Raw genomic sequence first — 15,312 nt, forward strand, 5'->3', positions numbered from 1 at the left:
ACACTGTGGGAATAGACAAATAATATTTTCTACATTATTGAATGAAATTTGTTTCACATCACCAAAATTCATACTGCTTTATGTTTTAATTTTATCCGCTGTTGTTTATAATAGCAGCGAAATAATGATTTCATCAGTGACTGGCATTGCTTTTTTTACATTTACAATTACTTCGTCATCTTTGGCTGCAGCAGAGTTTAGGATCAACATTTTTTCGAGCTGGAAATGCTTTCAGTAATGAATCTCAAAATATTTGTGGCTCGCGTATACACCGAAATTCATTGTGATACACTCGGTGATTATCGGATCGGCTCTGTCCCCCGCGCCGTTGTATACGCGTATGGATCAGTAACATTCCGTAAAGCTCATCGATAATTGGACGAGACAAGATAATGATGAGTGCAGCTACTATCCAAATAGGGATGATGGGCGCAGGAGCCATTGAAGCCGCGTGGCTGCACGCGCTTACGTTCGCCTTTTTTTGTCATCGATATTCAACATGTGTATTCACACACGCACAACGTAATTATATTGGTTTGTATCTCACGCCGTGTTATAGAAATTTCTTCGTACATTCGGTCCGCAAATGCACTAAAAATAAGTTTTCTTCATGCGGATCAACATAATGCGATGTTTTTCGTGATACTTTCACGAATTAACGTGCTCGTTCTATTACGAGCGCCACGTGCCCAACGAGAAAACACATTATCGAGTCTTGCCAATTCACACGCTCTTTTTGTGTGCCCTCCTCGTGCAATTCCTCGATTTTTGCGACCTACTCAATATCCAACATGAATTTCCATTAATTCTTTTCTCACCATCGATTCGCTCAACAATTTTTCGGATTTTTGAATCTCGCTCGAGACAAAACAACATTTCAATTCGTTAAGGGCTATGAACAGTGCATAAACGTTGCAATTTTAGATGTTTTTTGTTTATTTTATAAATAAAATTTGGTTGAATGGATTTAAATAAAACCTTGAAAACATTTTTTGCACACTCAGAAGTACCGGAATTTTTTTTTTTTTCCATTTTTTTTATGGTATTTTTTTATAGAATGGTGCGTTGAAAATGACACCCCTTGAACCGGCGTTGACAGCAAATCTCAAAAATGGAACATCTCAGGATAAAAAACCAAAAAGATTATTAAAATATATGCCATTAGCTATCGCATGACGTCGAGGATTTTCAAAATACTGTTTAGAAACAAAAATGGCCACCATTTGAAGTAAAAATCACAATTTTTGTCGATTTCTTACTAGAAAATTGTTTATAAAAGAAGAAAAAAGAAGTTATCAAAAAACGACTACGTCGTGCTAAAAACATACGTTTCCCTACAAAATGCCATTTGAATCAAGTCGCCGGGATAAAAACTCTTACCGTCTTCTTGTTGACGCCGATTCACGGAGTGCTATTTTCAACGCGCCACCATTAAATTTTTTTTTTTAATTTTCCAGTACTCCTGAGCATGCGAAAGATGCCTACAGGGGGTTTCATATAAATCCGCCCATCCAATTGTTATTTATAAAAGAAACAAAAAGCACTCAAAGTTCCAACGTTTACACTGTTCACAGGCGCACGAAAAAATGTTTTAAAAGTGTCCGAAAATGGAGAAAGCGTATAGAAAAAACTTGAAATGATTTCGCTATTAATAGTCATGGGTAATGGAGTTTCGATTGGGAGCTGAAAAAAGGTGAGGGTCAGGAAGAAAAAAGGGGATTGAAAACGGGGTGTCCTAGAGGCAAATACGCGAATGCAAAAATAAGAAAGAAAACGAGGTCGAGGTGGTAAGCAACCGCGTATATATGTGTACGTACAATTGATGGTGCGCGTCGGTTTGACGCGGAGCCAATTTTTTCTCGTAATCGATAGGCCTCCCTCGGTTCTCCTATTACCGAGAACCGAGAACAGGAGACCGGTCTCGAAACGAGTCGACGACGTCGTCGTCATCGTCATCCTCGTGCACGTTCGCTCGTACGGTTAGCGAGCAAGTAGCTTAAGCGTGTACTATCCAAGAGTGTTTCGGGGAGCGAAACACATCGCGCGCCATCTTCCTCGTTCCGGTGTCGCGGTCAAGAACCATGAGAGAATGGACAATCGCAGTGGCAGAATCCGTACATGCACCGCTGGGGTGACTTTTCTTCAAGAAACGAACGATTTTTTGGTTTGCACTTCCAACTGCGCATGGCCTCCGCGAGCGCACTCTCGACCGAATGTTAATTTGTCAATGGGACTCTTCCTGCTCTATTTTATTTATTCAGAGAAATTATGAATGATTAATCGGGAGAATCGAATCGGCTTTTACTGCGGGCGATTGGCCGGATTTAATTGACAAATAAGCAAAGTTTGTTCTGTCAAATTGAACAGCTTCAGCAGCTAAAGTAGTGCAACAAATTCGAGATAGAAAAGCGATGAGTCAAAACGCATGGGGGAGAAGAATTGACAATAAACAATTGTGGATCAGTTGCGCTTGTGTAATAAATGTTGAAGTCACGAATTAAAGGAAATCGCGATGCGAAGCTCATTTAGATTTTCTCTTCGTGCTGTAGGCGAAATCAGAAAATCCGTAAACCGCAAAGCGACTTGAAAGCCAACAGTTCATTCAGCGATTACAATATTTCAACGAATCGACTTCCCAATTAATTATTCGATTGCTTCTTAGAGACAAAGAAAACAGGCGAACGAACAAGAGAGAAAGAGAAACACTAATGTACCAACGTCGTTATGAGAAACACGTGTTCGCGGCTTAGGGATTCTGGAGGAGCACGTGCGCGGTCCAGGGGAGCCGCGTGGCGAACGAGAAACGAGAGGAGCTCTGGACCAAAGAACCCTATCAAGGGTACGCGGCTGTGTACACGAGGTGGTGGATACAGCGGGAAGTTGTTTGTCAGATTTAACGAAACCTCGTCGTCTCTTCAATCTTTTCGACATTCGATTATATAATATTATGCTCAGAAGGATAATAATCAGAGTTCCAGTGAAAATAGCGATGAAAAATCTTTCCATGGACCATTTTATCAAGCTCCTTCAAATTTTATTTGCAAAAGGTTTCCGTGGGTGTTTAAAAGCGATGTTCGAAGTTTTACTAACTCGTGATAAGGGCCGACGCGACGAATGGCCGAGGTTCGAAACAGCTTATCTCGTTTCACCATGAAATTATTTCCCACACGACGACGAGTCGTTTTTTAGAGCAACCAGCCAGAAGTCGGTCTCAAAAGTTGAGGGAGGTTCAAAATTTATCATTCAAGATCACTGGACCAACTGCGGCAGTGGACGAACAAATTTGCTCGTTCGTGTTTCTAATGACGATGAAACCCTCGAAGTATCTGCCACAGTTGCGCAAACTCCGCAGGTATTTAAAGTCAGAGATTTTTCTACCGGTTGTCCAACTCCATTGAACCACCATCCATCATATTCGTAAGTCTTCTCACTTGTACGGTTAGCGATAATAAAATCAGATATGATTATCTCTCTTCATATTTATCCATTCATTTCTGTCTCCCCCTTTTTATTCCCACCCCCTTAACGCACTTTCGATCTCGATCTATCTATTAATCTCCGTCTTTCGCGCTCTCTCTCTCGGTTGTGTCTATAGCTGTAATGTTTTCAACGGTAATGGCGTTGCCGAATTCAGGGTGTATGCAGCGGAAAAGCCCGCGGGCGTAACATCCCACCGCCAACTGCGCGTAAGTAAGGGACAAAAAGCCGCGGGGGCAGCATCGAGGGATAGAAGAGCCCGCGCGCTTCGGTAAAGGGGTTCTCACGTTACGTTCCGTGCGGCCAGGTGTCGGATTACTACCCCTAGCCCCGGTTCCTTCTCTTTCGTTCTTTCTCTCTTTTGCTCACGTTGCTCTCCTCGTCGGACCATCCGACCTCCCATGTCCTCCATCCTCCACCTTTCTCGTTCACGCGTTTTCTCTTCTTTCTCTCTCTCTCTGTATCGTTTTTTTTCTGGCGTTCCATAGTTGTTTATGCGAGCATTGTATAAAGATTAGAACATTAAGTGACTTTCGGGGACGTTCGACGTTCGATGGATCCGTTGGATGTTTTTTTCCAATTTCAAAAAGCGTGACCATTTGAGTTTGTGCCGACAACCTTGTTCTTTTGCTCCGTCGAGGTAAATATTTAAAACTTTTTAGGCGCGAACCAACGAAACGATTAGCCGACGAGATTTTTGTTAAAGTGATGTCGAAACATCCGATTGCAATCCAAAGTCGAGCAGGTCACTCGCGATTTGGGACGGTTTTCAAAACACTTGCGAATCTTCGTACTGAAGAGCGGATTGATAACGCAACGCCAAGTCCTTATTACAGTTCGAAAAAAACTGATGCGACAATCCAATCACTATCGTATTTCAATCGAATTTTTTCCTACGCTCGTCAACGTGGCTTTACGTCACTGAAGAATATTCTTGTTACGTGAGCATAAAAGTTCACGCAGCATCAACGCGACTTCATGAATTTTCATCCTGCTCTCGTTAGAGGATAATCGAGGCTGCCGCCCGATCATAATCATACGCCGGAAACTCTTATTTTGGAAAAGGTGTTGAAAAAATGAAAGATAAACATGGTTCAGGAGAAAAGTACATGGATGGAAGAAAAATGGATCAATACAGTTTCCGTGACGTTGTGGATTAAGTAACAGAGTTGCCACACACACAGGGCTCCAAGGTAAGGGGGTGGAGTGGGGGCTGCAGAGAACTCGCGGACGGCTGGTAATTCAATACGAACGTAGGGACTAGAGACGGCGGACCGCGGCGAGCTGCTCTTGCAGAATATGTACGCTGTGCATAAATTATTATTATTCTTATACACAAAAGTCCATTGGCTATATACACATCTATATTTCTATGAACGTGAGACAGGAGGTCTGAGCAACGAGAAGGCAAACGCATCAAACACTTTCGCATAAAAAATAGACACGCACTTTGAGTTATTATTATCAGAGTGGCAGGGATATCCATGTGGTAAAGAACTGCACAGGTGAGTTTCCTCGTGAATTAGAGACTCGATGTGCAATCTTAATGTTTATAGACCAGCGTTGAATCGGCATAAGATCAATGAGATTGAAATAAAATTGGGAGCAAAAATGTCAAATGTTTTTTTAATCGGTTCATAAGAGTTTCAACATACCGATGTTCATTTTCAGTCAAAGGAGGCTTGAACCGGTCAAGGTAGCTCATGCACTAATCGATTTTCTTAGGAAAGTCTTGAAATTTACGCAGAGTTTAAAATGGATAGTCGACTGACACGCATATCAAATTTTAAAGGGTTCGTCTTATTGGTTATTGAGATAAACGTGTTTAAATATGAAGAAAAGCACACATGTGTAAAAAAATCTTTCCATATACGGAATGAACGCTTTTTACGAAGTTTATGACAAGGTTTGGGAAGAAATTCGAGACGATTGTCTTACTAGAAATAAAGATATATTACGTTAAAGATTGAACGAAATTGGTAACGAGCACTCGCGTATAACCTCACATTTGTTTATTTCGGAATTTTGTTTCTTCTTGGCTTGGCCCATTCCTGTCACAGCCTTCTGTCTTTTTATTCATACTTTCTTTTACATAAAAAACCATAGTATTTTAGCCAGGGACGAATGAAATTTCGGCTTCTGTCAGGGATGGTTCCCCGTTCAATAAATGGCTTGTAATTTCATTCGTCAAAAAATAAGTTGAAAATATGTATTTACAATTTTGAATTAATAACTCTGACATTAATTTAAAGTGATTATATCTTTAATCAGGGAGTGAAAATAGATCCAATTTGGACACCCATAAAATACGATCCTTCGGGAATGATCGCAACCTTAAGAAATGAGGAAATTGATCGACCTCGGTGCAAAGCAGCTTTTAATCCGAGGACCTGAATCACATTTTTCCACCTGCTAAAGTATGGCTATGCAGGGCCGTCGTCATTCTCGCGGTACTATCGGCCGTGGGTTCGTTTTCAGGAAGAAAAATATGTACGTGCAATCATTTGATTCTCATGATTTCTGATGAGATGAATTTGGTGAAAAACGAGTGGAAAAACCGTTTTGAAAATTTTAATGAATGGAGAAAATCCACAAAAAATTCGGCGCTTCGATATTCCTTTTGGAGGTTGAAGTTGACGCCATCGTCAGTCCTGAGGTCTGCCTCGGTGAGTAAAGATCAAATGGTCCACGATGATCGTTGACCAGTGTAGAATTTGATGGATTCAACGGCCCAGATCGCCGTTGTATATTTCGCAGGATTTCTCGCGCATGGTTTGCTTGTATATTTGTGTGTTTATACGTGAGTATAGACACACTCATAAATTGATATATCGACGGAGAGAAAGAGAGAGTTCGGTGTTTGCGGACGCAAGCGCATCGCGTATACTGCAACTTCAGGGTGGCGTCACGCTCGAGACGCTTCCGGTGTTAAATTACCCCGAAGAGTCTGCCCGCACCCTCTCCGTCCACCTTCTTCACTCGCTTTTGCCAACGGCCATCACCAACAGCAACGCCAGAGTGTGTCTCCTCCATTCCTTGCCATTCTAATTTTCTATATAGTTTGCGTGTATTACATAATGTACTGTCTACCGCCCTGAGTATATTCTACTTAACCGTTCATGAGAATATATCAAGAGCCGCGGCAGCGGCTCGACGCAGCGTATTAAAAAGGGCCAGCGTGAGCGCTGCTCTTCGATTTTCCTTTTTTTTTTGTTGCTGCTTCGAAATTTACGATTCTTCGAATTCACATAGCATCGGGAGTCGGTCATGGAGTTACAAAAATGAAAAAGCCAATGGACGCAATGAAGTTGGCTGAAAATTTCATTTCGCAACATTTCTTTCAAAAAGTACAAATGTTTTTGGCATTTTTTCTACCACAAGTCAACGTAATAACTTGAAAGTTTTATCCGCACTTGGATTCTTGAGTGATTCTACGTACTAGACCTCAATTCACTTGAACCCAAGGCACAAAATGAATTACAAATACGTATAGAAAGTCAGGCAAACGATAGCCGAAGCGCTCACTCGATTAAGGATTTGACGAAGACTTTATACGACAATGTTTATTATGTAGATAGCACAGGCGTGTTATAACTATTCCCAAGAGTCTGCAAACTCGTGAGGCGGGACTGACATATGCACACGCGGTATATAAAACATCGTTATAGGATGAGGGGCACTCGATAACGTAATTCCCATAGGCATGTATGACGGCACGAGCAACGGATCCCCTCCAATCGCTAGGGGAAAACCGCGACAAGTGCTCGAGAAGACCAAACAACCAACGTTGCGAAGCTTATTTTATAGCTATTTATTCTTAATTCCTGATTCATTCGGAGCTCATTGAATTTTGTGCTTTTTTTCGTTGACTTCAAGCATTGATTACCAGTGATAATCGACACTTCATAATTTTCAAAATTATTCAGTCAATAATAAGGAGGCATTCGAATTGTAAATTGTTTTTCAAGGTAGTTGGGTCGTATCCAAGATTACGCGATGATATTTTTTGTAGGCAAAAATGAATACGTACTGGACAGATTTGCAAAATTTGGACGCTGGTTGCCACGTAGTTGAATGAATTATTGAATATCGACTTTTCTCTGACATTCGTCACTCCGGCACATGAAAGTCGTACACACGTGAAAAGTTATTGCATTTTTTCATTAGCTATATCCAAGATTTCACAAAAAAAATCGATCGATATCCACGTCGTTTATTTCGTGGATATCCAAGAATACGTGCGTATTAAGAGGATGGACCAATCGGTATATCGCAATCGTAAGTGCGAGAGAGATAGCTGCAAATTTCGAAATCGAAATTCTTTGACACAGTTTGACCGATTAAAAAAAGGTTCTGTCGGTCGATTTTTGCCGTCGTCTTACGCAGACTGACAGAGCCTTTTTTTAATCGGCCTAACTGCGTCAAAGAATTTCAATTTCGAAAATTCCAAGTGAGGTTAGTCGACTGATCCATACTCTTAAATATTCAATACGTATGAAATGACAATGAGAAGTCATTCAGATTATACACGACAAATGGATTGGCTATATTTTGTCATTCTTTTGCCTCGCCACATTTTTTTCTCGGTTTTTACAAAACGGCCATTTTTATTCTGGTCAACTTTTTTATCGTTCATTTTTTCATTTTCCTCCACTGCAATACTACTTTTGGACAGTAAACTCACCTCATAACCTATAAAATTTGTAAACAAAAGTGACAGCGTAACATATTAACAGCAGCGGGAGTTGTTGCACTACGCTAGCCAAAACGAACTTTTCGAACGTTTTTTTTAATAAATAAAATTGTATAAGAATGTTGGTTCTCTACAGATTATATTTCTAAAGTAATAAAATTATTATTTTAAAGTAAGTTCCGTCTTTTCAAATTTTCGAAAAATACAGTTGGTGCAAAGATCACGTAGCCGTTACCAATCTACCTTAATATCATGATTGTTTGCATTTTTGGACTGGTCCACACTCAAATGGGTTCTCAAAACACTTGTCAGTCGACTCGTTGTATGTGAAGCAATTTATTTTTGATGAAACACGAGCAAGTTGTACTTGGGATTGTTTTTATCGTAGTTCGTACGCTCGATTATGTAGGATTGTAAATATGAAATCGAATATCAGAAGACAAGAGCTCTATCGGTACGAGGGAAGGGAAAGTACGACAAAAATTCAGTGGCAACATTCTACCGCTCGCTCAATCGATTTCTGGCATTGTTAGAACAATAAAAATATTTCCACGAGGCATGTTTATTGTTTACTCATTTGATGCAGAATCAATTGAACGAAAAAATGCTTCGCGATATCACTGCAAATCGAATTGCGGTTTTGGAAGTAATTTTTGAAAATCATTTCTCGAAAAAGTTGCAACTTTCTGACGGAGGATCCAACCACGTGTGGAAGAATTCGAGCTCAGCATCAGAGGGAAAAAGTGTCTACGTTAGCCGGAAAAAATCTGTAAATTTATCTCATCGTTATCGTGTCAAAACGAGAGCATCATCGACGCCCATTTCGAGTGAAACCATTCGCTAACCGCTTCTACAGCTCCAATCGTCAAAAAATCTCGTATTCGGTCGTTACAAAGTAAAAAAGCGAGCCAGCAGAAACCCGAAAAATATGGATGACTGCTCGAATTCTACGAATTTCACTATTCCTGAATATTTCACGAGGAATAATATGAAAAAGTTTCATCTGCGCGATCAGCAATCGAACAAATACGGGAAATTTGAAACCCGACAGAATTTGCACTAAAAAATCGAACATACTAAAATTTATGGGCTCAAGCGAATATATTTTCACTACAATGAGATCATCGTTGAACCGCCAGTTTTGTTCAATCGACAAATTCCCCTGCTTCTCACTGTTCATTACTTAAAAAATAGTTTATCAACAAAGAAACAGTAAAATCCGTCTTTTCATTGTAAAGCTTAAGTGTATCGATGAATATTCTTTCCGACACCGAGCGAACGGCGCTAAAACCCTGAATTGAAATTGATATTGCAGTGAATTTAGGGTGGATCGTTTTGGTTTGGCTTTCCGTGTATAGGAACGACTCCATGGTTTCCATGGTCGCGACAATATATCGTGAATATTTCATCGATCCTCGTGCGCTAAGTTTGGCGTGGAAGACTCGTTCGGAGCAAGACTTATGCGCGGATAATTGTACGCGAATCAAATGATAGTTATTCACATTTAATAACGTGTATAGCGTATATGTATTGCTATAAATCGCAGCTCAAATCACGTGTAATATCGCAAGTATAAGAAGTACGTATGTAATACATAATCATAGTACATGCACCTAAAATTGATGGTCAGGAACAACAAGGAATCATCACCTGCGGCCATGAGATCAAATGGGAATGGCGAACCTGCGAGAACGTACAAATGAATTGAAGCTTGTTGAAGCTTTTCGTTGCCATTCGTTTCATACAAGCTGCTTTGTTATACATTTCCGAGCCGAAGAGCAGTACGTCATTCGTGTACGAGAGGCGAGTAAACTCTCGTTAAGATGATTTTGAACTGAGAATCTTGCCCTCTCATATTTTCTATCTCGTTTGCTTCGTTGTGGAAAGTAATAAAATCTCGTTCAACTGCGATCGAGCTCGGAGCTCCGAACCAATGGGTTTCTTCTCATTTTTCTTTTCTGCGTCGTACCCTTTGAATATCCTCGCTTTACGCAGTACTGTCGTCGTATGTTGTCTCAAGAAGATGCGAGATCCGTCTGCAGTAATTGGCACTTGATCGCGCGTGTTTTATAGGGAAGGAAGCTCGGGTGAGGAGGATTTACGCGATGTCAGAAAAGGGAGTGATGGCAGTGAAAATGGCTGGCAAAGTTTGTTGCAGACCATGAGAAATATCGTTGGTTTTTAATCTTGTTTGCGGTCCTCTTGGACTCGGAGATGACCGCGCGTTCGTTCGTCCCCATTTTCCGTTTGTCAACCCGAGGTTACACCGTCACAGAAGAAAAGTTTTCACACGCATTCAAAGACATTCAGCGACGAGTACCTCGTTGTCGTCGTTTCCGGGTGATAATTGTCCCCGCAAACTATCATTATTCGAAGCAAGATGTTTTCTGTACCGAATATCAAACGTAACGCCCCAACACGAGTGCGTGCTTAACGACAAAAGAAATAATACGTACGTGAGCGGGACGTACGAGTTTCGAGGCAGAGCGTACAGGAGCAGGGATAAATGAATGGGACTGGTGGCCACGATGCAATTACCGCGGCATTCAAACACTCCGCACGGGGTCTTTTTTCTTTCCCTTCCTTTTTTCCCTTCTTCGGCCTGTGTGACGCAGCAACACGGAGGAATTTTAGTACGCTCCACGTATCCGTATACAAAAATATGTACAAACGCGTGTGTAAGCGTCGCGGCTGAATACGTTTCCTCGGCGATGGCGCCTCGGCAAGAGTTTTGGCGCAGAGCCCTGCTCCATTTTTTCCGTATTGCGTGGGACCGCACGCTTATACACACCTTCAAATGTTTTCATAGACGTACGTAAGAAACCGCGCTCCTCGTGTGTACCTGCACGAGCAAACGCACCGTCACTCCACTCGCCTCGAGCTCTCTGTTTCTGCATTCTACAAGAGCAGCGAGAACCCCCCCACAGCATGAGCAGCCAACGTCCCCGGGGTGTGTACCTTTTCTCCGCTCGTTTATTTCGCTTCCCTTATTTCTCAATCACGCGCATTGCTCTCTTTCTCGTGCGTACCGTTTTTACGGGAGCATTGTTGCCCGTGCGCTCACCGCATATTCACATGCCAACGACTCCTGGCGGCCTCGAACCAACGGCGAGTTACTCGCCCCTCGAGGAGACAATGGGAATCAACGTTTCCGCTATGGATGCGACGAACATCCGCGTCACCTTATTCTCGTTCACCCATTTATTCGGGGGAGGATTTTTACGCGAGCCGTAGATTCCTCAAACTTATTAAGGACTGAGCTTCGATGGCTGCAGGGTCGAGGACCAACTTCCGTTCCCGGGGACTTTAGTAAACGCACCTTAGAACGATGCATCTCTATTTCGTATCGTCGCTGCAAGAACCAACTGGAATTTGAGGCGGAAGTTGGATGAAAAAGTGAGCGAACGAAGTTAAGGTCGGTGGGGAGAAATCGCGATGATTCCTCGACGGAAATGGTTCTGCGCGCCCTTCCGTCGGCATGATCGCCGACGGGAGTCGGATTCTCTGAGAGCCTTGAATTCGCAAAGGCTACCTGAACCGATGAATCGTCGGTTAATACGCCTGCAGAATCGTAGCTCCCTCTTCGAATTCCATGACAATTACCCGACGAACGAGAGCAGAAATTTGGTGGTAGCCGATCGCCGGAAAAGAAGCGGTAACCGAGGCTCGAAAAAAGGATGAGACGGATTGTATAAAAGGGCCGCGTGTACGAGACGCACGTGTGGAGCGAAAGAGACGAGAGAAAAGGGAACGAAGGCCCGGCGCACATTGACATTATAGTTCGGACGCGTTCATGCCGTGTCCCACGTCAATCATAGAGAGAGCGCCGAGACGGGGCTCGCGTAAAACAAACGACTCGGTTGTTTGGCCGCGGCCCTTCTTTTTTCCTCTTGTACGGGGGATGAGCATGCGAGGCAGAACTCTCCGGGGAACACTCGCCCGGTTATACCTCGAACGCACCACCGAAGAATCTGCTCCGCTTGCATTATTTTAGGAGCTCCAAAGAAGCATGGCGAACCGCAGCCAAAGACACAAACCGACGAGACGCGGCCTAGTATTTTTCTACGGACTTGTTGCTCGCCGCTCCTCTTCACAAAACGTCTGTAAAAACAACCTCCGAAAAACGTGTATGAACTTACGACGCATTGGAACTGTGGCCGTCAACATATCGGCCCTTCGTTGCGCGGTCTTTCGATCGAGCTTCCTCGTAACGTTCACATCCGATCCGTGCATACTTCGGACGACGAGCTCTCGAAGGATCTCCGGGAAACAGAAGTTCCAATAACATAATAACTGCTCGGCAGATGCGGAAGTCGGCTGATCGGACATGTGTGCAAATAATATTTTGACTCCGCCGTTGATAAACAGACCTACGGCAACATCCTATTTCTCGACGATGATTTTCCTCCCGAAAATAAACATTGCGATGCTCATTTTCATTGTTATCACTGAAAACATGACTTCGGAGGATGTGCACGCACATGCGATCTTCATGAATGGAGATCCCGTGGCTCCGTTCAGCGAGCGAAACACTTCGTATACTCGATCAGGTTTCGAGTCTCGGCTCGATTCACCCAGATTTCCTGGTATGCTTGATTGTTTTTGTAAACGGTGCCCGTTTGAAATAGCATTAACTGCATTATCCAATAATTGAGGGCTTCATCAACCCTGCGGATCCGGTGGACGAAGGTTCGTCGAAATTTGACTACATTTTCGCGTTGCATCGTCGCGGTCTCATGTCCAATGAAAGCTCTCGATTGCGACGCATCTGCAAACGAAACAAAAGAATGCCGCGGTGATGACCCATTAAGCGGAACATCACGGTTGGAGAAGGAAAATCCGTTCAGTTACGAGACGCGACCGATTCAATATTTCACGAGTCCCCCCAGCACAGGATCGCGGAGCTTATGAGAGGGCTTAATTCGCAGTGGAAGGGATGACTCCCGATGGTGTGTCCGCGCGCGTCGTCATTCACTCTTCGGTTTTATTTCGCGAGCTGGAAGAGATAGGAATAAAAGGGAGGGAGGAAAAGGTACGGAATGACAAAGGGACGAGAATGAGGGAAGAAAGGGGGCTGTCGGGAGGCCACGAGTGTGTTCTCATGGTGTCTCGGGCTCGTAGCAGGGGTGCGCGTAATGAGACTCATTTACATGGAGGGCTAAAGAAAGAGAGAGAAGAGCGGAGGCTCGCGACGAGTTGTTAGTGGCGTATGCGAGCAAGATATGGTGGCCGTGGCCACACCCATCGACCAACGAAACTTCCCGTGGATCGGGGACTCGCCCAGCATCCCCCAACACTGGTGGGAAACGGAGATGAGAGACTGGGGGGGGACACTCCGCCTCTGGGCTTGCTGAGTCGCAGCCACCAGCCGCGCGTGCATATCCCCGTCTTTCTTGTACGCGCAGGAGGAACGCGGAGCGACTGGGACTGCGAGCAAGACGGAGAGCGCCGCGTGTGAGCGCGCGCCGCATGCGGCATCTCCTTCGGGGACGAAAACTACCGCCAGTCGTCTCGGATGCGCGCGTTGGTCAACATCTTTTCGTGCCGAAAAGACACACGCAGAGACACACACATAAATACACGATACGCACACGTTGTCGTCCGCACTGTACGAATCGAAAGATTTGCGATCGAATCGCTCAATTTTTTAATAAAACGGACTAACCTTCGGGGAAATCCGCTCAAATCTGCCCTCGTATTGATACGTTTTTGGAGTAGATTTAATGCCGGAGTGCTTGAGGCACGAGCCGGAAGTGCGCGTGCAATAAAATTTTGTGATCGGGGCTCGGGGATCCGTTGCTCAGACTCCGCAATGCTGGCTCCCAATGGCTCACGGCGGACGGTACGATCCGTTGCGTGAATCTGCTTTTCCGTTTGACCTCCGGACGAGCGCCCAGAGTTGCGATTAACGGACGAAAGTTCGGCAGAGATTCGAAGCGTGGAAATATCGAAATCCCGTGCACCCGGGCGTGCGCTGCACGCGCGGTTTCTCGCGTGGCTGTGAACGCGTGTGCGTGTGGTCTCGGGTAGCGCGGGCGTTCTTCTCCTGACGTGAAAAGCGTTGACGCTAATAATAGCGGCGGAGTGTGTCGAAGAGCGCGAGGGTTCCGCGGGCGCGGGTAATAAAACTTGAGAAAAGAAACAACGAATAAAAGAGCCAGCGAGAAAAAAAGTGGAAGACGAAGAGGGACGGGAGCCTAGTGATTGGGAGAGGATACGAGAGGCCGCCGCGGCAGTAAAGACCAAGGAACAAGGACGGGAATAGGCGAGACTATAAATACGCGTGTGGACCGAAAACTCGAGTGTCGGCGGCGGCCCGCGTGATCGAGTTGGCCGTGTACCTTCCTCTTTCTTGCTCTCTCTGCTATTCGAATCTCGGAGTGCACAGGACCGCGGCATATCCGGATATTGTGTTGCAGCCTGGAATGCCGAGAGTGCGCCGAATAATCGAACAACCGTCGTGTCGAGCTATCGGGCGTTTACCGAGAAATTCTTATTTCGAATTCTATCCGCAACGAGAACGCACGCGAGAAAGCGCAACATAATAGGCTGGACCCCGGCAGGAGAGCGGATCGAATCAACGGCAGAAAAAGATGCTGCTCTCCTACGGGGAACTTGAGATAAAATAAGAGAGCAGCCGGAGTACGAAGAACGCGGGCTGAAATCTCGGCGCTATAATCGGATAAAATGCGTAATAAGCCGCAACCAGCACCGTACGAGGTGTAACGCAAGACAATTAAGCGGACAAGTTGAAAAGCCGAGGCAGCCTCGGCGGAACAGAGCGAGAAGAAGGAAGGAGGAGGAGACCCTCCCTCGTTTTATAACGCTGCAGGAGAAAACGAATATTCGAAGAGTCGAGTATACCACCGCGATCAAGTGCGTGCCAAGTGGTGAAAAATTCAACCAAGTGGAGTGAGTGGAACGAGGGATTATACATTTATCAACATTCGTGTGTGTTTGTGGGTTGTTCAATCAGTGCTACGAGACGAATAGTGAATGCATACGCACCCAGGAATCCGCATGCGTGTACGAGCCAGTGTCGAGTTTTCATTCTTCTTTCCCGAGACGCAGACTCTCGTCCGCCTCTCATATATTCGGCCGATACTCGTGGACGCTCGTTCCTCAAAACAGTTGCCGCATAC

The 15,312-nt window shown here is 44.4% G+C and overlaps 1 protein-coding gene and 1 long non-coding RNA gene across 2 annotated transcripts in view; one reads left to right on the forward strand and one right to left on the reverse strand.

The window, feature by feature from the left end:
• mIF2 (mitochondrial translation initiation factor 2) overlaps window positions 1-15,312 on the reverse strand; it is an 83,844-nt gene that overhangs the window by 17,884 nt on the left and 50,648 nt on the right. The window lies entirely within an intron of this gene.
• On the forward strand, window positions 4,776-8,346 carry LOC122409697 (uncharacterized). Its single transcript, XR_006260737.1, has 2 exons — window positions 4,776-4,982; window positions 5,749-8,346. It is a non-coding gene; the product is annotated as an uncharacterized lncRNA (long non-coding RNA).

This window comes from Venturia canescens, chromosome 4 (genome assembly GCF_019457755.1).
Source record: "Venturia canescens isolate UGA chromosome 4, ASM1945775v1, whole genome shotgun sequence".
Taxonomy (NCBI): Eukaryota; Metazoa; Arthropoda; class Insecta; order Hymenoptera; family Ichneumonidae; genus Venturia; species Venturia canescens.